This window comes from Alosa pseudoharengus, unplaced genomic scaffold (assembly GCF_046254945.1).
Source record: "Alosa pseudoharengus isolate Yale_2024_CS ecotype anadromous, Long Island Sound unplaced genomic scaffold, YU_APseudo_1.1 YU_APseudo_1.1_scf_19, whole genome shotgun sequence".
In the NCBI taxonomy this organism is placed as follows: domain Eukaryota; kingdom Metazoa; phylum Chordata; class Actinopteri; order Clupeiformes; family Clupeidae; genus Alosa; species Alosa pseudoharengus.
Window position 1 is genome coordinate 15,946,738 of NW_027468657.1, and position 27,702 is coordinate 15,974,439.

At 42.5% G+C, this 27,702-nt stretch overlaps 4 long non-coding RNA genes across 5 annotated transcripts; 3 read left to right on the plus strand and 1 right to left on the minus strand.

Annotated features, from left to right (window-relative positions):
• The first annotated feature begins 1,056 nt into the window (after positions 1–1,056).
• LOC143133096 (uncharacterized) lies at positions 1,057–1,811 on the plus strand. Its single transcript, XR_012988439.1, has 2 exons — positions 1,057–1,478; positions 1,724–1,811. It is a non-coding gene; the product is annotated as an uncharacterized LOC143133096 (long non-coding RNA).
• Positions 1,812–8,055: 6,244 nt separating this feature from the next.
• On the plus strand, positions 8,056–9,159 carry LOC143133097 (uncharacterized). Of its 2 annotated transcripts, XR_012988441.1 has the most exons (5): positions 8,056–8,217; positions 8,327–8,508; positions 8,610–8,797; positions 8,943–9,004; positions 9,109–9,159. It is a non-coding gene; the product is annotated as an uncharacterized LOC143133097 (long non-coding RNA). The 2 variants fall into 2 exon arrangements; XR_012988440.1 differs by having other exon boundaries at positions 8,063–8,508; positions 9,109–9,156.
• A 225-nt stretch (positions 9,160–9,384) lies between these two features.
• Positions 9,385–9,876, plus strand: LOC143133098 (uncharacterized). The gene is made up of 2 exons (XR_012988442.1): positions 9,385–9,416; positions 9,502–9,876. It is a non-coding gene; the product is annotated as an uncharacterized LOC143133098 (long non-coding RNA).
• A 2,800-nt stretch (positions 9,877–12,676) lies between these two features.
• Positions 12,677–16,396, minus strand: LOC143133099 (uncharacterized). The gene is made up of 6 exons (XR_012988443.1): positions 14,101–16,396; positions 13,827–13,960; positions 13,647–13,712; positions 13,177–13,266; positions 12,975–13,045; positions 12,677–12,848 (listed from the first exon to the last, which is right to left on the minus strand). It is a non-coding gene; the product is annotated as an uncharacterized LOC143133099 (long non-coding RNA).
• Between the last annotated feature and the right edge of the window lie 11,306 nt (positions 16,397–27,702).

Below are 27,702 nucleotides of genomic sequence, written 5' to 3' on the forward strand. Positions count from 1 at the left end.
CCTGTCCATTGAAAATACGAGAAGCAAGAGCATTAAATATTGGGAACATCGTTAACGATTCAACTAAAGGCTCGTAAGATGGCCTTCTTCTAATGGCCTAATTCACGCATATTGGGGATTGTATGCATATGAATGATTTTATTTGGTTTCTGCACGGTTAAATAAGTTAGGCTACATTAAGTTTTGTTTCTGCGCAGTGTGAGTTTTTAAGCAAGCAACGCTTGCAGTTTCAGCAGAGGGTTGAAGAAGCGCATTGAGTGTTCCCATAATTCCATGCGAGTTGATGTTAATGCAGTAATATTAGATTACCATGGCCTGCAAAATGTATTCACATGTAATGCATCCTATGTAGTCGTGTGTTTTTATTTGAAATTGTAATATGTAACTACTAAACTACTTCGGTGCCTCAGGCCCTTTGTATAAACAATTGAAGTCACCCTTAATGTGTATTGCATGTATCAGAGCTAATTCATCCTGGGCCAAAATATGTCGATATGGGCCCGCTTAGAGCTCTCGCACCTGGGCCCACCATTGGTTTGTTACGCCACTGCCCCTGAAGATGGCAGCAAAGATGGCAACATTTCCGGAAAGGTACTGGCTTCGAACATCGAACTTTCTCAAAACACATCCGAATTACATAATTTGGATGTCAACTCAACGTATGTACTCCCAATCATCCATAAATTGATCTAAAGTGCATTTTACTCCGGATAATTCCTTTGAACTGTTCAAATGAATGTATTCAGATTGCATTGTGTGAAGAGTTAATGCCATCCCAGATAGCAATTTCCTTTGGGCCGGATCCGCATAAAAGCCTTTAGATCCGCCTGTAGCGGACATACGGTATCTGACTGTGGGCCAGATCTGCTCCTGATACAGATTTCAGCTCTGCTAGCAATGCTGTTTTATCACCGGTTAACAGATTTGTCCCAGGTCCAATTTCCGCAACTGAACTGGAAGTCAGGAGATGCTTTTAAAATACAAAACACTGATTTGGCCCAAACCTGTGATACGGATATGAACCGGAGGACCATTTTTTCACAGCAGACCCAGGTGGTAATGATATTAATTAAGGTGCTGATTCTGCTAAATTGACTGTCCTTTCCCTACTTCATTGTCAACTGGCTGCTAAAGAAAAAAAAAGGTATTTTGGAATGGCACAAATTTAGAAACCATGGGGGTGCACTATGTTCCCATGGCCACTTCATTTCTACAGTAAGGCTGGAAAAGAAGATATAGTTGGCTCAATATTGATCATATGTCTGTTTCATTATTTTTATTATTACCTAGCAGTGGTAAAAGTAGTCAATTGTTGTTTGTGTCAGATCTAACAGTGCTATGAGACAACCCCATATTCTTTCCACGCATGCAGAAGTCCAACCAGTAACGTTAATCAAGGATCTTTGGTTTGCTCACTATCAATCTTTTGACATGATTTGCCAGCCTGGGGTTGGACTAGGACAGCCCAACTTTTCAAGGTTGGTTATCTGCTTTTTATCTCTGTTTTATTCAGACAACAACAAGCAACCGAGCAATTGATAACTTTAAGTTTATACTTTCCAGCATTATGGGCTAGCCTACTACCTTAGCCATCACAATAACTATTTTGGAAAAAACATTGGTAACGCTAACAGGATCACTGATGATAAAAAAACGAGTGTAATTGTGACTACCTATTTTCAAAAAGGAATAAATGGCTAATGTTTATTTTGTGTTGTTTCAGATTGACCATGGAGATGACTGAGGAAGACAGCCTGAATATCGATGGGAACAGTGGAATTAACACGACTTAAACTTTGTCTGGGATTGCACCTCTACAGCCAGGTTGTTGAATAAAAAAATAATTAGACACTTATGTGTAAAGTTTTTTTTACCCCCCTCGAATTTGTTTGTAGCCTAGCTTATGTTTATCAGTTGAGCTGTTGGGAAAACGTTACGAACTTTAGCCTGGGTGAACCTATAACGAACCTGTTAGCAAATGTGTAGCAAACAGATTTTTCAGGATAATTAGGCCTAACTACCAATCACATTTCACATGTCAAATAAAGCCAGCTGATGTCTGATAAACGGGTCCGTACCACACACAATAAGCGGACCCGTATTGCATATGATAAGCAGATCTGGAACACGTCAGTAACACAGACTACCATACGGAACTGGGCCAGTCTTAGCCCTTATTGGTACCAGATCCGTCAAACGGATCCAGACCAATTTTGGACCGATGTGCGTTTGGACGCCGGATCAAGTCCATTATGCAGATCCGTGCCGGACGTTGAGGTAGGTGTGGCCCAGTTCCGTCCCAGTGTATGTTTGCTATCTGGGATAAGTGTTTGTAACCTGTAAGAATGTAACCGAACTCTCTTGATGACTGTAAAAGTGTACGTTGTTAAATGTAATGTGTTACATTGTTAACTGTCGTTGAATGTAAACTGTGTAACTTCTGAAACCATCAGTACTGAATTTAATGCTAGCATCTCCGAAATGTAACCCGGAGAAGTAATGTGTGTCATTTTAAATTGTTGGGTAAGATCAGTGACTTGAATGTATTAGCTACCGTGAGAATATTCCCAGCTACCATGGGAAAATTCCCAGGAATCGTGGGAAAATCCGTGCATCGTGGGAATATGCCTGCACCTTCTAGAAGGTTCTAAACTGTCGTGGGAAAGTAAGATTGATTTGCCTTAGGAATGTGTGGGGGAGGACAAGTCTACCTAGTATAAATTAGGGCTATGACGCCGAACTTCGTTATCCGAATATAATTCGATTATTTAAAAAAATTAAAAGATATTCGAACGAATTTTAGGGATCTCTTAATATTCGAACCTGTAGCCTATGGAGATAATTTCTATAAATGTATTTGGTTGTAAACGTTGTTTTCTATTCAGATTCCGAGGTTTTTTTCATGCCTGGTGAAGTAAAATCGCGAGCTCATTAGCAAGGCTATTATTGGTCGTCTGGGCTCCTGTAGGTGACGTTAGCATCCTGGCTGGTTCGCGCTTAGTGAGCTCACACATAGACGTAATAGACACTTTTATTTTAAACTTAACCTTCCTCTGATTTTAATCACCTCAGTTATCAATCAAAGCACATCATGAAAAACACTCAAATAAACTAGATGTACCGCAGAGCAGTACAAAATATGACCGCCGCCCAGTCCAGCACATTTTTTCCACAAAAATAAATCACGTTTAAAGGCCTATATGATTCTAACTGTCTCACTAAATTGCATTATCCTAACTCAATTGTCACTGGTATCTGCTAGACAACAAGTACCAAAACATGATTAGTTCATAGATTTCACATGTAAAATACATTTTATACAACCCCACCCCCATCTTGCCTGTTCATAATTATGAGAAATTCTTGAATTGTGTGCGTGTACATGTTTATGTGTGTGGGTGTGCGTGCTTGTGTGTTTGCCTGCGTATGTGTGTTTGTGCATGTGCATGCATATGTCTACTGTATATGTGTCATACGTATGATTACTGTGAATGTATGTGTTTGCGTGTGTATCTATTTATGCACATGTGTGCACATGGAATGGGTTAACATGACCCCTGGAGGCAAACATACAAAGAAAATTGGTCATCCTAGGCCCTACGGTTCTCAAGATATTCACAGAAAACTGTGTCTGCCCTACCCTCCTTTCAGGGGGTCCAGTACAGGGGGGGGGGGGCTACAGATCAAAACAAAACCCCGGTCGTGCAGTTTTGACCATGTCAGCCAGAGATATTGTGATGAAAACACTTAATTTTTTGCTTTTTAATTTTTAACTAGGTGGCACTATACATGAAATAAGTGGTAATGAGATGGGTTGACATGCCCCCTTAAGACCAACATACCAAAAAAAGGTGGACCTCCTAGGCCCTACGGTTCTCGAGATATTCACAGAAAACTGTCTCCTATCTGACTAAACATATGACCGCCGCTTCGCTGCGTTTCTTGGTTTATCTACGATTTCCAACTAGGAGGGTAAGATAACTTGTCTCCACTAAAAGGTCTCCACTAAAAACCTAAGCAAGAAGTAGCCTATAACCTGTGTCTAGATAATCTCTAGGGTCAAACATCTTTGCATGTTAGCCAACTGTCCGAGACCTAGGCGTAGCTACTCCTTATTTTATAGCATCCCAATAAATCCTCTACGGAAGCCTGATCAACTTCCAAGGGGGATATATAAAATAGGAGTAATAGGTTATCTGCGCCGCAGAGGGAAGATGTGCAACTTCGCTCGACAGTACCCAGATAGCAAAGGGGCGTTGAATCCACGTTTGTTTGAAGCGGCGGAGGTTGATTCAACGTGGATTCAACGCCCCTGTGCTATCAGGGTAGGTCCCTGCTACCTGCAATAACTGCAGGGGGCAGCACAACAGCAAAAAATAGAGACATATAGACATTGAAGTAGGCAGTTGGCAATCATTCCTATTCAACACTGTCACTATTAACAGAGGATTGCTTTACGGGTTCCCCTGTCATTTTCACTCAATGTAGTTTAACCAATCTTACCAGGTGGGAGATGAAGAAGAATCCTCAATGTATTTGCCTCATCCAAGAAATAAAACCCCTGGGGGGGGGGGGGGGGGGGGGGGGGACTGATATAATGTAGTCATCTGCCCACATCAAAATACCCTCGCATGCCATCATCCGGATAAACTGTGATTGAGTGAAAGTCTGTTTAGTTACGTTTATGTACAGCCGATTTGTGCGTCTGATTATACAAATAATGACATTTGGCACACCGTCAAAGCTGGCTAGCTAAACATTGTGCTGTTGGCAGGGTTCAGGTAAGGCTACCTTACATTGACGTTAGCTAGCACTAGCTGATACTAGCGATTTCTAGTCAGCAACATATTTTGGGCTTTATTTAGTAAACATAACCTGTAAACAGCACACAATCGTATGTGTATAGTTTTGATTACAATACTTTTAAAACAATGCCGGTGCCAAAACGTTTCTTAGTGTTTTAAGCCCAACGTTGTCTTTAAGGTAGCCCCTAACGTTGTCTTCAAGGTGCGTTTATGTCGACGGTGGCAGCGATGCCTGGAAGACGACGTTGAGGGCTTAAAGCTGCAGTTTAATGATGGGTTGGTCGCGAACGAATCAGTAGGTTTGAAATATTCACATGGACGGTTTGCTAACCATTTTACTGCAATGTCTAGCCGGGGGTAGCATCCAGCTTGGGCTATCAGCTAGCTAGTTCAAAAGTTTAAGTACTTAATGAGGATATACAGGGCTCTTTATGCCTCGACTAAGTTGATGTTGCCTATAAACAACAATTTAGAAAAAAACAAGGTCACTAAAACATATATTCCATACCTGTGTTGCAGCATGTAGGCTAATGTTAGCAGCATTATAATGACATTCTAATGTCTGAAAGGCTAATGATTAGCCTATCGGCTACCTAAAAAAGTTGTTTAAACTAGCATGGATCAAAAGAGTACTGTAATGGTTTTCCGTACACGTTTCCGGCTACATCAGCGGTTCAGAGCGGAATGTACGTCAGAGTGGTTTTCAATGTGTTTGACCAATGATTTTATTGTAAAGTGAAAGGGCTTAGCTACAAGACAAGCCCTGATTGGCCCATTACTGTCCAATAAGATGTTTTTAAATTACGATTTCCTGGGGAGGGCGACTCAAGTACGAAAGCTGTTACAGTAACAGTGTTCCGTATGTCGCGGCCACTAGTGTCACTCTGTTACGTACGCTGTCGTCTACCATGAGGTAGGTACTAATTTAATCATGTTTAACTTAATTTTGTTATCATTTCATTAATATAATATGTGTCATTTATAGGCTAAGTGTATTTGGTACCCAAATTGTCACCTTAGGTTATGATTTAGCTTGATTTGCAACCTTGCCGTCAGTTGAACAGCGTGCCATCTTAAGTAGCATCCAAAATAAGCTCATTAACGTTAACGGTCATGTGAAGGCTTTTAAAAAATAATAATCAATTGACAACATATTAAATTGTGAAATTTTTCTATTATTTATATAAAACACACTTGCAAAACTAACATTACTAAACTAACTAACTATTTACAAATAACTTTATTTACAAATTATTTTGGGGTTGCTGCGCACTTGTGGCAGAACCATGCACCCTGGAACCTTGTGCATTCTCACACACTCAGTGTGGAACCACAGGGTGCATAGCTCACATTGCACCCATTCGTGTATTTCACGGGAGGACCCAGGCAGTGCCATATCTCGGCATATGGCGCAGTACTGCTCTGGGTCCTCCCGTGCTTTTAAAGTCTTTTAAAAGGCGCTTTCTTGCCTGGGCCTCCTCCCTCTCTCTCTCTTCTGTTCTTCTCTCTCCTCCCTCTTCCTTTTAAGTTCAGCTGCCCTGATCTTTTTGGTCTCAGCCCTCAGGTCCTCCTCCGCCCGCTTGTCCTGTAAGAGGGCAGCGTACTCGTCACTAGTGATGACTCTCGCTAGAAGGGGAGTACGCTGCCTCTTTGCCGACCTGTTAAACACCGCAGGCAGCAAGATGTTGGCCAACCCCTCTGGGATGACCCCAGCCAACACCAACGGGTTTGGCTGCCGGTGACAGGTAGGGCAGGTGGCAGTGGCCTCGGCGAGGGCAGCTGGTGTGTCTCCTGCAGGGCCAGTATCAGGTGCATCAGCGGATTTGCGGCCACCGAGCTTCACAATCTGTGAAAAGGTTATTTTGATGAATAATTTTGGTTTGTATTTCATTTGTAATGAATGTAAACAAGTGGAAATGTAATATTAAATGACAAAGATATATTGTTTACCTGTTCTGAATTGACCTCCTCCCTGGGAAAATGCCTGAGGCCTTAAACCCCGACTGGATGGTGCTGGGAGTTGCTGCCTTAGGGTATGCATATTTCAGCACCGAGGAGAAGTGCCTTTTCCCCACCACAAAGTCCCCACGGACAAGCCGTGAGGCGGCCAGCTTGCTGAAGGCAGTCTTCAGAGGGCCGAACAGCGAGACATCAAGGTGCTGGAGCACGTGTGTGGTGTGTGCAGGGAGACACACCACTTCAATGTTATTGCCCCTGCAGAGGTCGACCACCTCCTTCGTGACATGTTTATCATGCTGGTCAAGCGTCAGAAGAAGGGGTCGCTCTGCAGGGGCATACTTAATGAAATGCACCAGCCACTTTAAGAAGAGCTCGCTGTCCATATAGCCCTTTTGGGACACGCCATAAAGGGCATCTGGTGGTCCATTCAGGGCATAGGCGTTGCTGGGGAGGCACCTGGTGTAGATTATGAAAGGTGGTATGCTCACCCCAGCAGCGCTTGCACACACTGCATGAAAAGTGTGATTTCCGTCAGTATGCGGCACTGTAGATTGTCGTGGAAGTTCAGTTTAATGGCTGTTCGCGGCAGTTTGCAGGCAATGCCGAAAACTGCCATGAATTGTCAGAAATTGACGTGGGCCTTGCTTGGCAGTCGTCCGCCCACGACCCCCCTCCTCCTAATTCTAGGGGAGGCTTTAACATGTAAATGAAAATGCTGTGAGCTATACAAATGCAAATCAGGGTAGCAGGGAGAGTGAACTGTGCATGCTGGCATGACTATGGCCTTTGGTCTTGCTTAAACAACTCCCAGTAATACGCTCAACAGGCAGAAATGATGCTGGGTATGACATGTCTGTTCCCTGCAAGCTCCAATAATGTAACCTGACTTAAAACAGTCGATAGAGTTTAGATTCAGATTTTCCCTTCACACCAACACAATGAGAATTTCAAAGGCAAATATATAAATGATTGTCTTTATCACTATCTTCATTCAACAAAAATATATGCAAAATTGCATATATTTTTGTTGAATAAAAAATATATACCTATATAAGTGACCCTGCTGTGGCGTATAGACTGAGAATGTTTTGGACTGTGTAAATAGTCTACCAGGGAAATAGCCAATGTTTTGGACTGTGTAAATAGTCTACTACCAGGGAAATAGATTGGCTGTTTCCCTGGTAGTAGACTATTTACACAGTCCAAAACATTCTCAGTCTATACGCCACAGCAGGGTCACTTCAATAAACCACTAAGTCAAACCGTTACACCCCCACGCCAGCAGGGGAGACACTTCCTCTAGTGAGCAGTGGTTGCACTGTGGTCGCGCTTCCACCAGAACAGCTGATAGGATAAACAACAGTCAGTGTGCGGCGGCAAATTCAGAGAGGAGCATCTCCAAGCCTCGCCTTCCCACAGGCTGCAGCGAGCTGTACTTGGATTCAGCAGAACAGTAAGGCTAGCCTACAGTTTCATTAGGCTACTACTTCACGTTATTTGGATGTATGTGGATGTGAATCATAAACAACGCGCCCGCGATCGTCTGCGCTCATTCCTTCTAGAAGAGGGGACCTTTAAACGAGCACTTCCCTTTTTGCTTGGAAGAATGGAGAGCATTGGATCTAGTGCCAGATGAGTGGTTACTTGTCTCGCCAGGAGAATGGACATCTGCTTTCGGGAAATCAGAGCCAGCCGTAGCCTACCAGGGTTCACTCGGAGACACATAGGCGCTACCGGAGCAATGGTAAGATTTAAAGAATACTATGCTTTCATTCTGCTGTAGGCTATAAGGAAATAGATTGGCTACGTTGATACCGATCTTAACTGTACATTTTGTTTTCACAGACTAACTTTGCCTCCTAATGGGGTCGTGACTTCCTCTTTGCTCGGAGCTGTCTGCAAGTCATTCAAGCAATTAGGTAAACTCTAGGTTGCTGTCCATAGAGGACCGGTTGGCTGCTCTGGAGTCGAAAAACTGTGCGGGAGAGACAAACTTTAAGAAGAGAAGACTGGTGCACAATCCCAAGCTTGCGGTAAGAATATGTTCGATGACTGCTAGCTAAGCTAAAAGTACCCTAGCCTAAAACCAAAGCTAAGAGTAGCCTAGTAGCCTTGCAAAAGAACAAGTGAGCAGAACCAGCTTTATTAAAGTGTATTTTTTTGTGTCGTCATTTACAGGAAGCAGTACGCCGTCTTCACAACTCGGAGACAAATTGCAGGCGCTACGAACCGGAGCAAGGGTAAGATTTAAAGAATATGCTTTCATTCTGCGGTATAAGGAAATAGATACGTATAGATACCGTAGGATAGATACCGATCATAACTGTACATTTTGTTTTCACAGACTAATCTCGCCTCATAATGAGGCGGTGGCCTCCCATTTGCTCGGAGCAATATCTGCAAGTCCAGATGTACACGATGTTGAAAGATGACATTGTGTGTAAGTGACTTTTTTTTTTTTTACTGTTTCTCCTTCCTTGTTTAATGTTACTGTGACTTGCGTTTGATTTTTATTCATACCACTCATTTAATTGTTTTCCAGCCGCCTGTAAGAGATGGTACGCAGGAGCTTTAGGTATACCCAGCCAGAAAACTCATTGCGGGCGGAAGCTGAAAAGATGTTCAGCTCGGAGTCGAGCGAGAAGAAAGAGGGTAAGACTTTATTTGGTGCATTGATAGTGTTGTGTCCATACGCAGTGCATCATCGCACAGTACTGATTCATTGTTTTTTTTACAGCTGCTGGAATCGAGACAGAGTGTGCTAGCATATGACTAGGTGGAACTGTCTGACGAAGAAGATGGCGTTGTTGGTGGGGTCTCTGGATGGATTGTACGGTCGCCGTCATTTCGTAGGCTGGTGCTCTCTGAACTCTGTGCGAAGCTGCAGTCCCGGTAAGAGGCGACTCCGAAGTACAGAGCCACGCACAATAGGCGTCTGCACAACGGACCTGCCTCGGAAAGAACAGCGCCAGTTACCGACAACCCAGAGGAGGCAAACGGACAGTTCACTGAGTTGTAGTTTTTGGATCATCCTCCACCCATGTGTGGGCAGATCCTCGCTTTGTATATAGTTGTGTTTGTTTTAATAAAGCTCTTTCTTTGCATAAACATGTTCCTGGCAAATGTTCATTTCCTCTATAAATTCATTCATGTCCTTGATGGTAGCCTACATAGGATAACAATGACATGAATATACAGCTTAATATGAATAAATAAATTAATATATATTTATATATATATATACATTTATTATGAGGCAGGGTGACGAATAGTGACAGATCTGCCAACCAATCACGAGTGATTTTACTTGTTTGAAAGTTGTGGTTTCATCCAATACTGAGTAAGGAAATTCAAGCCTGGCCTGGCCAGGTGTGGTTTTGCTGCCAATCAGGAGTGATTTTACTTGTTTGAAAGTAGTGGTTTCATCCAATACTGAGTAAGGATATTCAAGCCAGACCTGGCCAGCCGCGGTTTCGCTGCATTCATATGCTAATTAGGGCCATTAGCACTCTGCAAGCTCTCCACATACGTCATTGTTCGGTTCCGACAATTTGTGGCACAGACAAACGGCGACAAGCGCGGGTTGCAAATTGTCGTCAACTACCGAAAATGAGGGAGATCTCCGGTCGTTTACGGGGACGAAAATCACACTTTTCATGCAGTGACAGCAGTGCACGGTGATGTGTTCCCTAGTCGTCACTGCCTGCTGGTATACATGGCGCTGACCCTTCTAGGCAAGGACCCTCCTCCCTTGATTGCGGCTTGTCTCCAAACCCAGTCTCATCGCAGGAAAACACCAGCCACGGCTTGTCGTGTAGCTGATGCTTGTCGAACAGAGACTGGAGGATGGAGAACAAGCCGTCGATGGCGGTGGTCCCCAATGCCTTGGTTCGGTCAAGTAAGTCGGGGTGGCGAGCCTGAAACCTTGACCACCACATCTTGCTCAGCCCTGCCTCAAAGTTGACCAGAGTAGGTCGGTTGCTGGCCAGCAACACTGACTGCCCGTGTGAGGGGGAATCCGGCGATTCGGCGAGAAATTTTATGCACTTTCAACCAATTAGAGGCATTACTGTTGGCTTGTTCAGGATTATGGGTAATGAAGTACTAATCCAAGACGTCGCAAATAAAAGACATTAATCTCAAAACAACGTTGGTGCCCCTTGAATTTTCGCCCTCTATATGAGCATATACAATCGCTTAGTACAACCGTACCTGGTTTTAAGTCTACCATGTATGGTTACGTTTTTATGGCTTATACCCCAATTGTCAATGGAGAAATTGTATTGAATTCTTACTTCCGGAATCGGCTGTGGGCAGGACTGTGATAATCAATGTCCTGAGGGGAAACCGCTTCAGACAGCCTATGGTGGGGGCCCTTTTAAAGGACAATTTCGGTATTCGGTACCTGTTTTCAGATAGTTTAAGCATCATCCCGCTGTCTCTTCTTTTTTCCGCCCCCGACTCTTAGTGCCTTTGAGACCATGTCTAAGGTGTCTGCCATGGGATTGAGGCATAATCGAACAGACCACTGGGAGGTGGGGGAGGGGGGCACCAGAGGGAGACTGGAGAGAGGGCCGCACAGGAGATTCACCTTTTTCTTGACTAATTTGGTCTAGGCCTATATTACTTTTGTATTGCTTTTGCATATTAACATGCTTTAGGCCTGTTTTATTTGTAGTAGCCTATTGTGGTGATTTTTCATGACCCAGATTTTTTGGTGCCCCCCCAGGCACTTGGTGGCCTACGCGCAGTGCGTGATGTGCGTGTGCGGAGCGCCGGCACTGATTAAATAGAACGTTTAAGATTGAAATTTGGACACATACTGCTGTCCTTTAAAGACGCGAAACTCACCGAGTGGTCAAGGGTGTTCACTGGTGCTCACACAAAAATTGCAAAACTGCGGTCTCTTGCCTGATTATCTGCTACTATACCGCTGCGTCAACGTTTCTTCCGTGATTTAGGAAAAGCCTGTAAAAGTCCTGGCAGGAAGCATGAATAAGGATGTAGATCCAGGAATGCACTAATATTTTGTTCGTAGTCCAGTTTGCAATAATTATTAGTTAACACTAAGTTGTAAACACTTCGGAAAAAAAATATTTAAAACTGGATATACCAAAAAACGTTGATGTAATCGCTTCCTGCAAGGACTTTTACAGGCTTTTCCCAAATCACGGAAGAAACGTTGACACAGCGGTATAGTAGCAGATAATCAGGCAAGTCTTATTTAAATAAACTCCTGGTGCACTTACAAACTTTCTAATGCCTTGTTATTGGACTAAAGGTCATAGTTCTACTACTGCAGAAGTTTCGTACCATTCAGAGCATTATTAGTGGGGTAATTTACGAGATAAAAGTTGGTTCCATCACGACTGCAGAACGTCATTAGTTACATTAGCAGCAGACTCATAAAGGCTCACCTGGCCCGGGTCCGTTTTGGACCCTATCTCATTTTCAAAATTCCTTCTGTTCTTGCTGTAGGATAAAATAGTTTTACTTTTATCCTATAGTTTATCCTATCACTAGGCCTAGCCAGCACTAGGCCTAGCCAACACAGCAACATAGGCCTACGATTAATCTGGATTGCCTCGTATTTTTAACTTAACAATACTGTCAATAAACCTGACAGAAAAGGTTTAAGTCAAGACATCAATTTACTGTACAAACTGATCACTACTCAATGGAAATATAAAATGGACATTTATGGAAAGTTACAGGTTATAAGCTAATCTGTTTTTGTTAAGTACGTTGCCTAGGCTACTCTAATTTTGTGGTCAAAACCTAATTTAGTGCTTTATAGGCCTAGGTCAGTGCAGACATGAAATATTTTATCTAATAGGCTACAACTTCAATGAAATACTGCGCTATGCACAGCTAAAATATCAGAAAATGAATAACTGGTGAATGACAAGAAGTTCAATAAAAAGATTGTTTAATGCTTATTTCTCCTATTACTCCATTTGTGTGGATGGAGGCGGAACACGTCTCCTCGTTGCCCGATCCACAGCCGGTTGAAACACCTGATTGCGTGCTTGGTGACCTCAGCATCCGTGGCTGACCGTGTCACCATGTTTTTCCTCACAGCACCTGTAATCAAACAGACAGATATGTTTATGTTTATGGTATGTAGCATCCAAAGCCAAGTATGCTTACACAATACAATATATGAGATAGGTATTAAGGAGATTAAATTTAAAAAGAAACATGACTTACAAAGTTCCTCTATTCGCTGCACGTTGAGGGCTGGTGTGGGGGTGGAGGGAGTTGAGGAGGGACTGCCGTTTCTGGCCCATAGTGAGGTGGGCGGTGTGCGAGAGGGGGAAAAATTGTATTAAATGCTAGTCATCTGTTAACCATGACTGATAATACACATGGGGCCTTTCTATTAACTAATATTTCAGAGATCAGTCCCTACCTTGAGTAACTCTCCGTATGTTAAATGCGGGTGCAGGTGCAGGGAGTTGAGGTGGTGAAGAGCGTTGCGGTCCTGCCCCATGGTGAGGTGCTAAGGGAGATAAATGGTTGTGATCTGTTAACCATGGTAGGCTGAGAGCTACAGAATCTCTGGTCATGCTGGACATGAATTTGTATGTTTCAACATTTTGGTATGCACTATCTATACCAACTCCATGAATGGATTGACATTGAAAATCAATGCGTTTCAATACAATCCGATAATAATGAATGAACTTTTCAGACAATATTGCATGAATGTTTTAACTGACAAAATATTTGGCTGAGATTTTGAAAGTAATGTATGAAGTATGCAGAAAATCTGAGATGGTAATGCAGATGCAATCTGTTGATTTGAAATAGAGTGACTACTGCTGTGTTAATATAGATGGGGCCACTGTATTCAATATTATTTCAGAGATCAGTCTTTACCTTAACAGTTTTCTCCAGGTTGAGGGGTAGTGACTCGGCTGCCTGGCACTCGGCGAGATGGTGGAGCTGGAGGAATAGATACAAGGAGAGGGGAATGTCTTTAGCACTAAGAATGTTAACCATATCTCTAATATTAATATTATGATTGAGTTATTTCAATGTTAAGAGATTATTACTTACTTTGCCAGTGCAATTGGCTTGGGCTTGAGGCTTCAACTGATATACCAGGCGAGTTGGAAGGTACCTCAGAGATGCAAAGTCACCATTTTCTGGCTCTTCTTCAATCTTCACTCTCAGAGTCCCCGAAACGATAGCTGTTAAATAACCATATCATTATGGTTATTGCAATCCCAAAATGTCCAAATATACACATAGTACAAGCATCTCTGGTCTATTTTGGAATGCTACGGGAATGTGTTCACATTACATTTTAACAACCCAGAAAGTATCTTACTTGATCAAGCGAACCCAACAGAGGCAATCGTAATGTTAGATGCTAGAATCCAGCCGATAAAAGTTGGCGCTGCAGAACAAACAAAATAGAAGATGGGGACCAAGTTCCATACAGTTAAGTTACGTTAGCATAATAAATCACAAATAGACGCCATTACCTATTAGTTGTCTGAACCGACTTAAACAGTTATTAAAATGCCGAGGCTTTCATTACAAAGATGGCAGATAGACACTAAAGTTACGTATGAGACCAAACTTGGCAAAATGCAAACGTTAATGCACAGCTAGCTAGAAGCTAGGGCTAAACCATTATCAGTGAGTCAACATCTTTTTACAGTCTATGGTCAACATGCTAAAGTTGTAGGTAGCTATCATAGCAGACGAGTGCTTCACTGACTTCATTGACTGAAATACCAGTGCCAATGTATCAGCTTAATCAAGGTTTGCATCGCAAACGTGATCTCAAACATATATATGTATAATAGACATTAGCAATAACTTATGCAATTGCGCCTAGCAGCATGCTAGCTAGCAGCTATATACCGCTAGCATAGTAGCATTATATGGACAACAGCGACACATTAAAACAGACAAGACCAGACTAACGTTAAATACCAATGTGTGTTTTTTTAAATCACACTACCATAACATATTCTGCCGAAATTGCTATCCCATTTTAAATCAAATAGGCTACAGACTCATGTGAGCATCACAGCTAACAATAACGTTAACTTCAGCCTGTTGCACAAAATGACAAACGTCTCTGGTTGCACTAACGTTAACGTTAGTCCTAATATCAAACAACGTCATTACAATCAATAAACATGATGATTATAAAACCACAAAGGCCAATGTTTAGCTATTGTGAATGTCTCAATATATTAAAAAATATCACTTACTCGAGAGGGGTTCAGCGCAACCGTGTCCCAGCAAAGAAAATATCCACAATAACGTTATGACTCTTCTTGGCTCTTGGTGTACAGATGTTCAACCGTTACAGTAAAGGCGCGTCCGCGCCCGCGGATCCGACATGGGTCCACTCAGGATCCGCTGTTTGACAGTAGAATTTACGGGGCCGCCTGGAGGCGGAGCTGATCCTCTGTGCGGCACCAAAACGAATGCGAGTCACGCGGGTTTGGCGGACTTGAAGGCGGATCCGCCTAGGAGTCTACTGCTGTGTGGGAGGTATGGGTAAAGTGTGTCTTGTGCAGCTTTTGGGCCCACCAGGCATGCACTCCAGGTCTGCCTAATTGTGTATGTCACCATTGTGACTCAGATTAAGGATGCATTACATTTGTTCGGTGTTACCAAAATTCTGTGTTCTCTAAAAAATTTTCTTTGGAATGGGGCTAGTAGACCCATTTAATGTCTGTTTAATTTCATCTTTGTGTGTGTGACTGTTCAGCCCTCTCTCTCTTTCCATGAGAGACACATACATACACACAAAAGTATAAACATTGTGGTTTTTATATTTAGTTTAAAACGTTAATATGATCTCCATTCTCTATGTGAAGAACGGATTGTATGGTATACAATATGTTGGTGAATCTATTTTCACACCCTGTGTACCCTGTTTATGCAATAACTCAGTGTATCAAATGGAATTCCATTGTTTTTCTGCATTTTTTTTTTTACCTGTTACAATCTACCCCAGTAGTGGGGTAGGTTGTAACAAGGGTACTCACTGTATTTGTCATAATCTCACAAATTCTGTAATATAGTTGAAGAGATTTAAATGGTTGCCACTTGTAGTAGACAAATGGGGGTACTTTGCCAAAAAGTTCCAGAACTGTAGCTTTAAAAGAAATGGTAGTTTTAGGTGCTGAAGAAAAATGTGTTACAACCATACCCGGTCTCCCCTACTGTACTGGACACTATTACTATTAATAATTAATATTATGTGTATAATAGTAAAAAAAACTGTCTTGACACAAACAAAAAAAAGTCACTCTGCTATTGCTCTTCACCACCTTTGTTTCCTGCTTATACTCCTGTTTTGGAAATACATTTCGTTCCCTCCTCACAAAGAATCTACATAAGAGCAGATGAAAAAAAACATTAGATACATAATGAGTATGATAAAGGTGAAGGTTTTTTCTTCCCCTTTGGGACATGCTACAACCAAAGGTGATGTCAGATCGAAGCAAAGACGTGCTTTAATATGAACACAGATTACCATTAAAGGGATATTCCACCATTTGGGGAAATACACTCATTTTCCACCTCCCCTTGAGTTAAACAATTGAGTTTTACCTTTCCCCAGTTCATCCAGCCGTTCTCTGAGTCTGACAGTAACACTTTTAGCTCTAGCTCATTGAATCAGATTAGACCGTTATCTTATAGCAGAGATTCTAACGGTCTAATCTGATTCAATGAGCTAGAGCTAAAAGTGCTATTGTCAGGCTCGGAGAACGGCTGGATGAACTGGGGAAAGGTAAAACAGTTTAACTCAAGGAGAGGTGGAAAATCCCTTTAACATTAGAGATCCCGCCCTCCTGCAAGCTAGCCGCTAGTGCTAACTGCTGGCTAACTTAACATGCAACACTGGTAACTATTCAGTGCTATCCAGTCAAAAACACTTAATTTAAAAAATACTAAATATAGAACAAAATAAACACACAAAAACTCATAGCCCACTGGTATTCTGATGCCTACCAGCCCCTGAAATGGGCTAACCTAAAACTACAATGATAAACGCCCAGGAGCTAAACTTTAAAGATGATAGCCAGAGCAGCACACTGTACTGTCACATTTGGGGCCCGTCCCAATACCTCCCTTAGATTTTTGCCCTAACCCTCGTTTTTGCGCGTGCACGTGTAGGGCTAGGGTGTCCCATTACTTTAGGGAGCAAGGGGAAGTGCTATTTTCCCCTTAAAATCAACCCTCAAAATATAGCAGGCAAAATATACCAGGACCGATGCAGGCTTAAAACGAAGTGGGAGATGAAACTACCCAGGATACCGTGCGAGCTCACCGAGCTGGCCACATTTTTCATATATTTTCGCAAATAAGCATATTAAAATTTCGAACTTTGTTGGAATATGTTAGTTTGATGCATATCTGATGGACTGTTGAGTTTTGAACACTAATGTTAGCAAATATCTCACGAAGCTATCTGACGATGTTCATGATTTCTATCAGAAAGACTCAGGGAGGTACCATGAAAGTTAACACACGTTTTAATCCATCAAAATATATACAAAAGGCATAAGCAACAATAAGACAGTCTTTGGCATAGGCCCCGTCCTCGGTCCAGGTCACCGAGTGTGCAGACCCTTGCAGATCCTGCCGGTATGAGACGGCAGGGGCGGAGCCTACCCCCAAAGAATAAGAAATAAAGATACCCACCAGAATGCTTAGATGGTCATCCTCTCTGAAATAGAGCATAACAATATTAAACAGTGCGTGTTGTATTATCCGGTTGAACTCGGGAGATGAATCAGAGAAAGCAAGACAGACAGCAGAGACACATGAAGAATATACTATTAATAAAATAAACTGATGATTTGATGAGGATGATGATTATGATGATGGATTCGACCACCTGTGACTCAAATTCTATGATTGATTTAAAGTTATGGAAGGGAATTGAGCTTGCAGATGTTCAACCCATTGAACAAGACTGCTTGAGTGACTAGTGCTTGCAGAAGCTTAGCTTAAGGGTTAACTAACGACGTGCAGGGCGATGAGCTTGCAATTACAGATGCTCTGGGTCAGTGCAGGGGATAGAGCCTGCAGTTTCAGATGCTCAGGGTCAGTGCAGGGGATAGAGCCTGCAGTTGCAGATGCTCAGGGTCAGTTCAGCAGAATAGAGCTCGCAGTTGCAGATGCTCAGGGTTAGTGCACCGGGATAGAGCTTGCAGTTAAAGAAGATTATGACCTGCACAAATGTGACCAAGCCAGTACGGGCACCAGAAACGAAGAGAGAGTAATATGATTAAATTTAGATAACCACCACCAGACATTTGCAAGAGGAAGTACATTGATTACAAAATGCTCATTACTGCTGAGTGAGTCTTTAGTAATTAAGAACTCAGTAACCGTAGAGTCCATAGATTCTTGTGAGCCTTGTGACGAGCAGATGAGTAGCTAGCTCTTAATTGATAAGCAAGTTGATGCAAAATATTACAGTTTGTGAACTCCATTTGTTACGGTTCAATGGTGAACAGAAGCTGCAAGGACAAGATGTACAGGAGATAAAATTAACAGCTACTACTGTCCATCCCGCAGAGGTAAAGCCATGTTAAAGAAAGCTAAGGCCTACTATTAGGATAGAAATGTAAACAAAGCAAGGTTTAGATTAATGAATTAATTATGTTGACTTACCCCAAAATAACAGCACGGTGCAGTGTCCATGATGGATTATATCCGATTTAAGTACGACCCCTAAATGTGATTACTGTTTCCGTGAGCAAGCCGCATCCTGCAACGGAATGGAGCTAAAGCAGATCCAAGGGCAAGATGAAAAGAGTGAGGCCATGCTTTTGTACCTTGCTCTTGGAAAGGCCCCCCAAAATAAGATGAGCAGCATAGGTAACGTTAGCTAAACAAGACAGGAAAACATGAAATAGACAGTGTCCATGGGAAATAAGTTCAGAGAGAAAAGGTATTGAGAAACAGATAGAAAGCTTGAGCTCTCTGGTGAAAAGAAGAAAATGACCAGCATTGGCCTAAGCAGCGGTTGCAGCGTCGAGGAGCTTGCATAAGCTCAGAGCTTGCGTAAGCTCGGTTCTTGCACGGCAAGAATGTAATGCAATGTGGTGCAAATCCCCGTGGAAAAGTGCTTAATGATCGTTCGGTTCGATAACGATCGAGCTTCGATGATGATGATGATTGCGATTCGAGTCGAGTGTCGAGTCGAGTTGCGTATGTATATGATGAGTGAAGTGTTGTGATGGTAGGATATGAAAGACATTAACTGTTGTGATGTGAGATTACCCGAGGTTTTGCTTGCAGAAGCTAGACCAAGGGCGGCGGTGCAAATGTGACTAGAATGTATTAACACTTTATTCTGTGCCTAAAGTGCCGGCTGTGCGTAGTGACTGGAGAAGAGTGGCCATCATAATTAAAATAATGCTTTAGCTGAGCCGAATAACCACCACCAGACCTTTGCAAGGTAGCTTACCTTAATTGACACTTGCGAGAGCTATTTGCGCATCTAGAAGGGCTTGATCCTGAGGTCTTATATAGCACTCGTAAGCCGATGGAGACCATTTTCCGAGCAACTTGATTGAGGATGCAGGTAATCCTAGAGCGGCTGCTGACGTTGCAGCGCCTATGCGAAAGGAATGGCCAGTATGGTGGGAGGTTGAGAGCCCACAACTACCAACCACTGTAGACGAGTGGATTCTGAACCATTGTTTAGACATAGATAACCCAGTGGGTAGAAGAAAGAGAGGTGCATTAGGAGAAGTGTGTGGGCGAAGTTTAAGATAGTTGATCATAGAAGTATTTTTAAGAGTCATTTACTTTAGAAACTCTGATAATGACACCAGAACCTGAGGTGTCCATTTGAGAATGTTTCAGAAATACAGTACACTATAGAAGTGGGAGGAGAAGAGGATGGCTGAGCAAGCCAGATCCTGAGAAGGGTTAAAAACCTGGCTGTCAGAGCAAAATTCCCCAGAGCGCATGAACCCATAGAAAGCCATGAGGAACACAGCTTCAAGGAGTGAATTGATAGGGAGTGAAAAGAGAGCCAGGGTTAACTAACCAGCAGCAGACCTAAGGACACAACAGGACAAGACAAAATACAATCAAGATACATAGCTGGAGTACACTAGCACTTATGGATGGTCGCTGAGGATGGTTTAGCATATAACTAAATAAAGACAAGAGATGGAAGAGTAATCCTCATCATGCTGACTGGGTGAAATAAGATTAAATGTAAAACAGAGCACTGCTCCAGAGCCAAGAGTAAGTGGGTGTTTAGAATATGTGAACCAGCATCACAGACCTTGTCAAGTAAATCGTTAGAGTTAATTGGTGATGTAGCCTAATAATTGCTGATTGACTGATTGATTTGATTATATGACAATTGAGAATTATGTGATTGAGATTAGAGGACATATGGATATTCGATAGTGAATTGCAAAATCTAATGATTTAACAATGCAAGTTCACTATTCTGCTGCTCCTAGTGGGATAAAGACATGAAGGGTTAGCGTATAGCTTAGATGAGGAGGTAAATAAGTTGACATCACATGACCTGGATGAAGTAAGATTAACTATGAACCAAAGCACTGATGAACGTTTTGGCTATAGGCCTACGTGAACCAGCCCAGCATCCCTGCATGAAGTATAGTTACGGTGAGGGACAGTACTACACTGCCGACAGATGCATAGCCTTAAATTAAAGAGAGAGAGGCATTTACATGAAACGAAGAGGAGCTGCTCCTGAAATTGAAAGATTATTAAGATGTTAAGTAATGAAGAAATGGGAAGGAATGTCATCCCTGTGCTTGCGGCTGCCGTGACGTAATGGGAGATTACGAATGACAAGCAAAGTGCATTGTGCTTGGAAAAAGTATATGAGTGAGTGCAGTATTGGCCTGAAGGAGAGTTTGTGCCTGCTAGAGGTGTTGCTCTTTTGGCAGAGAAGAGTTTGAGGAAAGATCGATCTTGTTCTAGTCCCTACAGCCTGAAGACCTGCAAGGAGGAATGGAGTGGTTAGAGAGGAGACATAGCATTTTCAAAAGGACCTAGCACGCAGGCAAATAAACAGCCATGATACATTTACGTTGCCATTAGTTAAATCGCCGAACACAATGTATGGGCCTACATATTATGTAGACACATAACCAATGACAGTAACAGACAATGACAGACAATAATGATCAGCCAGACATGAGAATGAAAATAAGATTAATATGGCCTTCAGGTGCATCGGAAATATTATGGGTTAATGACATTAGCCTAGAAAGGGACATGGACTAGGAAGAGTACTTTTGTCCCTGTTGGCCTTCCATACACGACAGCCTGACCAGCGAGACAATTTCAAGTACAGCTCGCTGCAGCCTGCGGGCCCCGCCCACATCCAACTCAGCCATGTTTTCTTTGCCTACGTCACTCCCCATACGCTTTGGCTTTAGGCCTACTGCAACAGCCCGGTAGCGAATTATATAGTATATTGTTTCATGTTAGATGATAGAAACTGATGATTTAGGCTAAACACAAATTACATGTCATGCAACAACAGTGAATTTTTCATGTAGGCCTAGGCTAGTTACTGTAATTAGGTTCGTGTAGGCCTACTTTTTCGTTCATTTGATTTCTGGTTTTGAAACAATAACCATGCACATTCACAAAAATTGGTCATTTTAAATATTGATGACAATGTGTTCAAACAGAAAATGAGCCATATTTCATTTAATTTAGCCCTCAAAAGTAGAATGGTGTGTTGTTTCATTATCATGGACTATCAGTTTAACAGCAAGAATTCTCCATTACAACCAAATAGCCTACAAAGGGGCGATTTTGCTTTATTAACAGGTGAACCAGAAACATGAATTGTGTAACGTTAACCGGTTAGATCAAGCTCGACATCCTCATCTCAAATATAGGCTACTGCCCAGATAGCAAGCAGCTATCGGACTGTGGTGGATTTCTATGACTTAACGGATGCATGTATGGTTTTTATAAACTTTGATATTAGCCTACTGCAAGTATTATGAGACTTCAAGGCCTGTACACATCTTAAACAGACCAGACCAGCAGTCAAGGAGTGGGGTGAGGGAGTTCACAGTGAACTAGATGGCCGAGAGCGAGAGGATGATGTAATTGGATGATGTAATGGTGGTAACAGCAAGGCCAAGTAACAGGTGGCAAGATAAGAAGCCTGTTACAACTGGAAAAAAACAGAATCTGGGAAAAACCCAGAAGAAGACAGTTTTGCATAAAATTTATGCATGATGTGGGTTCCACCAATAGTCGTAACCTTGGTGGATGCTGATAGGCCAACAGGTGTCTTTCGAGGGTGGCGAGAAGGCCCAACTTCAAGGTTAAGGAGTATAAAAAGATAGGCCGCAGCCATTTTGATTTCAGATCTCATCGGGGGCGCCAGCTGATGACATCTCACATCACCCTATTGCTTGACACCTGGTCTGGACATCGTTTAGGCTGGACTATCATTGCAATACGGTGAATAAAGATCAACAGTCTTCAGAGATCTCCTGTCTGCATTGTTTCCTTCGGACGCTTTGTTCCAGAGTGCTAATTAGTAAGTAGTTAAGTGATAAATTGTTCATTGGATTCGGAAGTGGACCGGTTTTTCCACGACAGGACCACCGGTAGATAGGCTACTTGTCAGCAACCCGCGATGGTAACGTTAGGCCACCGGCAGTCCGCCGTATAAATGAATAAAGAAAAGGTTGTCAAATCTGAGGCTCATTAGCCCAGCGGACTGCGGTAGAACCGATGTGCAAAAACTCAGCGGTCCGCCGGCGACAGCGAAACCGGTGGGCCGCCGCCAGCCTATAGAGTGTCCCAGTGACTTCCGTTTTACTTCCGCTACAAGGGACCCGTCTTTCAAAAAAATATGAACGGGAGTTAATGGAGAGATAACAATTATTTTTTGGTCCAGTTTGAATTGTGCCACGAATTTCACATGATGTGTGTGAATTTAAAAGATAATTTTTCACGTCAAGAAAGTACTGTTGTTCGATAGACTTCAAAAGTTATGTTGGTTTTGTAGGAATCCGCTCAGTGGACTACATCTCTCGTCTCGAACGATGTACGTCACCAACGTAATGAAACGATAAGATTAGAAGCTAGCTGATAGCTGTTATGCTAGTTAACGTTGCATGTTGCTGCCTGCTGTCACTTAACAGTATGTAATGTACAGTCTATGGACGAATACAACTTACCTGATGTGTTTAATCCTCTGACTCATGGTATTTTCATCGGCAAGGAAATCCCAATTAAGACCTGTTGCTGGTATGCTTGTACAATCTAGTGTGGCTGTGAATGAGCTAACGTCACTAGCGCGACTGATGGGTTTGTAGTCGTTGGAATTACGATCTTTCACAATGTTGAAATTCAATAGTTACGAAACAACCGGCAAATGTCTTTACATGAAAAATTGTCTTTAAAATGGACAAACATCATATGAGTAATTCAAGGCACAAGTCAACCGGGACCAGAAAATAATTTCTTTTTCGCCATAGACTGGCGTTCAACATTTTTTGAAAGATAGGTCCCATGGAGGCAAGTGGAAGTGGCGTCACTGGGACACTCTATTGCCATCTGAGTGGTTAACTTTGCTGGCTAGCTAGCCAGCTAGGTAGTTCCTATCTGACGAACGAGTTGTGTGACAACAGCATTCTTATGGAAACGTTGGTGCTGTTGCGAGTTGCTGCACTGGTTTGAATCCACAGTTTACGTGTTTAATTACACAATAAAACGTGTTTTGCAGTAAGTTGCTGGTTTGTAGAATGTAGCACTAGCGGCTAACCCAGTCTCGTTGCGAGTCCTGGCTCTCTCTGCCGACAGCCTCCCTCCCTCTCGCCGCCAGCAATTTTAAACACGTAATACAAAAAAACATGGCTGACTTGGATGTGGGCTGAGCTTGATGTCAAGCCCCGCCTTCCCGCAGGCTGCAGCGAGAGGCTCCTCGACAATTTGCCTAGGATGTGGACCTAGCAAGCTGTATCATGGCAGCTTTGGCAAGGAAACCATCGCGAGTGTCGATAACTGGAGTAACTGAGTTTTTTAAAAGTTCCGTACATGTATGTTACCAGCGTAGCCTGATAAGTCTGACGGTTTTCGTCAGAAAAGTTTAGCGACCATATTGCGTTGTTAGCGATACGACCAGGCTTGGAATTTCACCATTCCGGGGGCAAGGCCACTTGGCCTTCAGTTGGGCATATTTGGTGGGGGGCACAAAGGCCACATGTCAGGGCACCAAGGCCAAAGTTAACTATAGCCTACAGTAGTAGGCTATAAAAATGATCGATCAAAGTTGTATTTAGCCTATTCACTGCAGTAGACCTGCATCACTGTATGAAACATTACAAAAACATGAAAAATGACATATTACATAGAACTGTAAATAATCTGATCATCTAATATTTACAGATATATAGGCTATATATAACATTTTTTTTATATTTGGCCTGTTATGTAAGAAATCATGTATTGAACAATTTAAGCACAGCTCAGCTTTAAGAAACTCAAATAGCCTAGATGTATGCTTAGCATTTTGTGATCATTAAGGCTACTTTCACAAACTCTTAGTCAGCTGTCCTCTGATTTACCAATATCTAGGCGATATTTGTAACATTTATTTTGTATTTGGCCCGTTATGAAATCATGTGGAACAATGTAAAAGCCCAAATTTGGAGACATCCATGTATGTCGAACTTTACTGCAAATTCAAAACTGGATTACTCTGGAACGGCTAACTGTACAGGGGACTGCTTTACGCCTTTGTGTTCGGTAAGGTCTCCTGTTTATTCTGATATATGGTTTGTCATGTGTTAAAAGAAGGGTTCGTAAAGTATTCCACCGAGATGAATGGGTAGGGAGATCATGGGACGCAAAACCTTCAGTAGAATGTATGATTAAATTGAATTATATTATTTACTTTTCTCGCGAACCGTTCAACACAGCAATTATCGGCTAACATCGTTTAAAAGCTGAGAAAAAGCTCTTTCATGTGATACTTGTGATGTCTGTGTGATGAATAGGCTACTTCGCGAGTAGTTCAACTGAAAAAGGGTGAATTTGGACGCACTTTCTTTCTTGCACTGTCACTTTCTCCACTGCGTAAAAGACTAAATTAATTTGCGCCGTGAATGCTAAGATTATTTTGACAGGCCACAGGCTAAATAAAAATCGCTATTAGTATGACGCAAAGCAGAATATTGAAAGAAGGGGGCACCAAGGCCACCTTGGCCTGTAAACCTCTGATTTTCAAAGGGGCCTCACGGCCAATGCAAGGGGCTACGACGGCCGTGGCCGCCGTAAAATTCCTACCCTGGATACGACGTTATCATTAAGCAACTAGGATCTACACGAGACTAGGGTGAAAGAGAACCTTCAAGCCGCGGAACTTGTCTCTTTCCGTTGATAAGACCGGGCGGACAACCCGAACAGTGGCAACAATTTGGCCTACCTTACTCTCCGACGTTTACCAGCTACTATGCTACATGGAAACCCCCGAGACTTTGGTGAGATGCGTCCAACTCAGTTGAAGCGAACGTAAGGTAGGCTAAGCTACTAGTCTGTGACTGCATCACATGTTAAAGTTGTGGCGAAGTGAATGACTAGCTACCCGTGCATGGATACGGAACATCGAAAATCGGCACCTGAAAGCAACAGTCAGGTGCAAAGTAAAGTGATTATAAAGGCTGATCAGAGAATGTCTAATAAGGGGAGAACTGCCACTCTCGGAAAACTTCCGGTTTCTGAACTGGTTGCAGTTCCTTCTGTGGTTCCACATGAGGGCGCTCGTCCACGAGTGCAGAATGCATGGAGGTCTATGGAGCTGTACCCCTCAAAATCCACTTTTCTTGGGATATATTTTTTTTTCAAGTAATTTGAGTATTGCATTCGAAAGGGGAGGCAAAGAAAATACACTTGGTGGAGTATTATATTTTTTAAAGTCACTTAATTGTTCTAAAAAGCCTTTCAAACGTGTCAATGATGTCATTCATTAGCACAATGCTAGCGTGTTATGTGCAACAACGACCCAACCTGTAAGAAATCAAAAGGACATAAGTACTCGTTCATTCAACTTTTGACCTATAACCCATGTTGAAGTTATACAAACTACAATCAAATCTGAGATTTGTCAACGACAATCAGGTGAAAGAGACAAATTTAGCTGTCTAGCTCCATTGACTCCCATTCATTCTGCACTCATGGCGATCGCCCCCAGTAGAACTCTGGTGGAACTGCATCCAAAATTCGGTACAATGGGACTTAATACGGAGTGGCAAGGCTCTCCGTAGACGGGCTCTGGGCTGATGCAGACTGGTGATTGGTCGGAAGTAATGAATGAATGAGTGACGCATGCATTGAGTCTTCCTGACAGAAGCTAAATGCTTTGAGAGTCTGCCCAAATAACGTTATATATCTGATCTGGGTAGTTTCGTCAATATTTAAAGGAACACGCCACCCAAAATCAGTAGTGATATATGTTCTTACCGTAACTTTCACGAGTTGAGTCGTACCTCTCCCGCGTCGGTAGGTGCACTCAAACGCTCTGTCGCGCGGCGCGAATGTGTTAGCATGTTGCTATGCTAGCGGGCTCTGCCGTGGCCGTAGAGAGAGGCACATAGCAGTATTCAAACACCTCCACGTTTTACCTACTTAAATACAGTTGCACGAGTAGTTGATGAAAAATGTTAGGGCACACAACATGAAACGTGACGATTTTCCAAGCGAATAAACATGAGAACTACAATGTGTGGCGCAATAGCACTTGGGAGTACTTCGACCTAGCGTGGTAATATTATTAACACCTAATTGTAGATCCTATCCACCACAGAGTTTAGAATCCATGCTGGATCGACCCTCAGCCTCTCCCTCCCCTCTGAGCGAGAGAGGCACACACACTAGAGATGCGCTGATGGGCTATTATTTCAACCATAACTGCATAGCAAAACTTATCATCCATCAGCCATCCATCAGCACCAAAGTTTGTTGACCAATTTTCAAAACGGCACCTGCCCACCATCCGCTGGTTGTTTTAATGTAGGCTATATGGGTGATGCAGCGCTGCTGACGTGAGGCTAGAAAGCCCTTGCCTGTTCTAGAAAGACTGATCTAATGCAGCAAATATATTAAAAGGCAAAAGTCGTACATTGGCTAGGCCTATCCCCAGAATATCAGCAGCAAACGCAGTCTCTGTCGCGCAAAACAGTCTCCAAATAAAACGCACATCGGCCTGTTGCCTATTCTGCCAGCTTGTGACAATATATCGTCCAAAATGCTTGATTGCATTGCATTCTCCACATTTTTAGCTACATTTTCATGTACCACATCAGCATTTTTGTTCAGTGAATCTTTTGTAAATTGCTTTACAATTACCGTCGGGCCTATAGGCCTATTGCCTGGCTTGCCTCAGCTTCGGTCACGTCCTTTTACATTGTAATAAAAAACGCAATTTGCCACATAATTTCAGCATGCTCCTGGCCTACTAATTAATGCCTATTGTACTTTATTTTTTGCAAAAAGAAAGAAATCCTTGATAAAATAACAAGTCATTCACATTATAGGCTACTTTACACACTGTTATGTCAGGTTGACTGACAAGCCTGTTCTGAAAACTCCCATTCATTTTGACTGCACGAGCGCGTCTTTTTCAGACAGACATTGCAATTCATTTTATAGCAGGCCATCGGACAAATATGACGCCTCGATATTAAAGAAACTCCGACTCCATTCATTCTGAAAGTCCACCGCACAACAATGCAACGTGCATGTTCACATTTTTAGTAACAACCGCCAAACTTGCTTGCTTGCCTTACACATCTAAGTTTTCCGACTATTTTTCTTACCTTCTTTTTCCGCTGTGGATGTTAGTGAGTTTGTAGAAGTTTTAGCTCTTATGTTCTGCCCGATGTCATTTCTTAGTCATATCACTCTCTGTCTCTCTTTT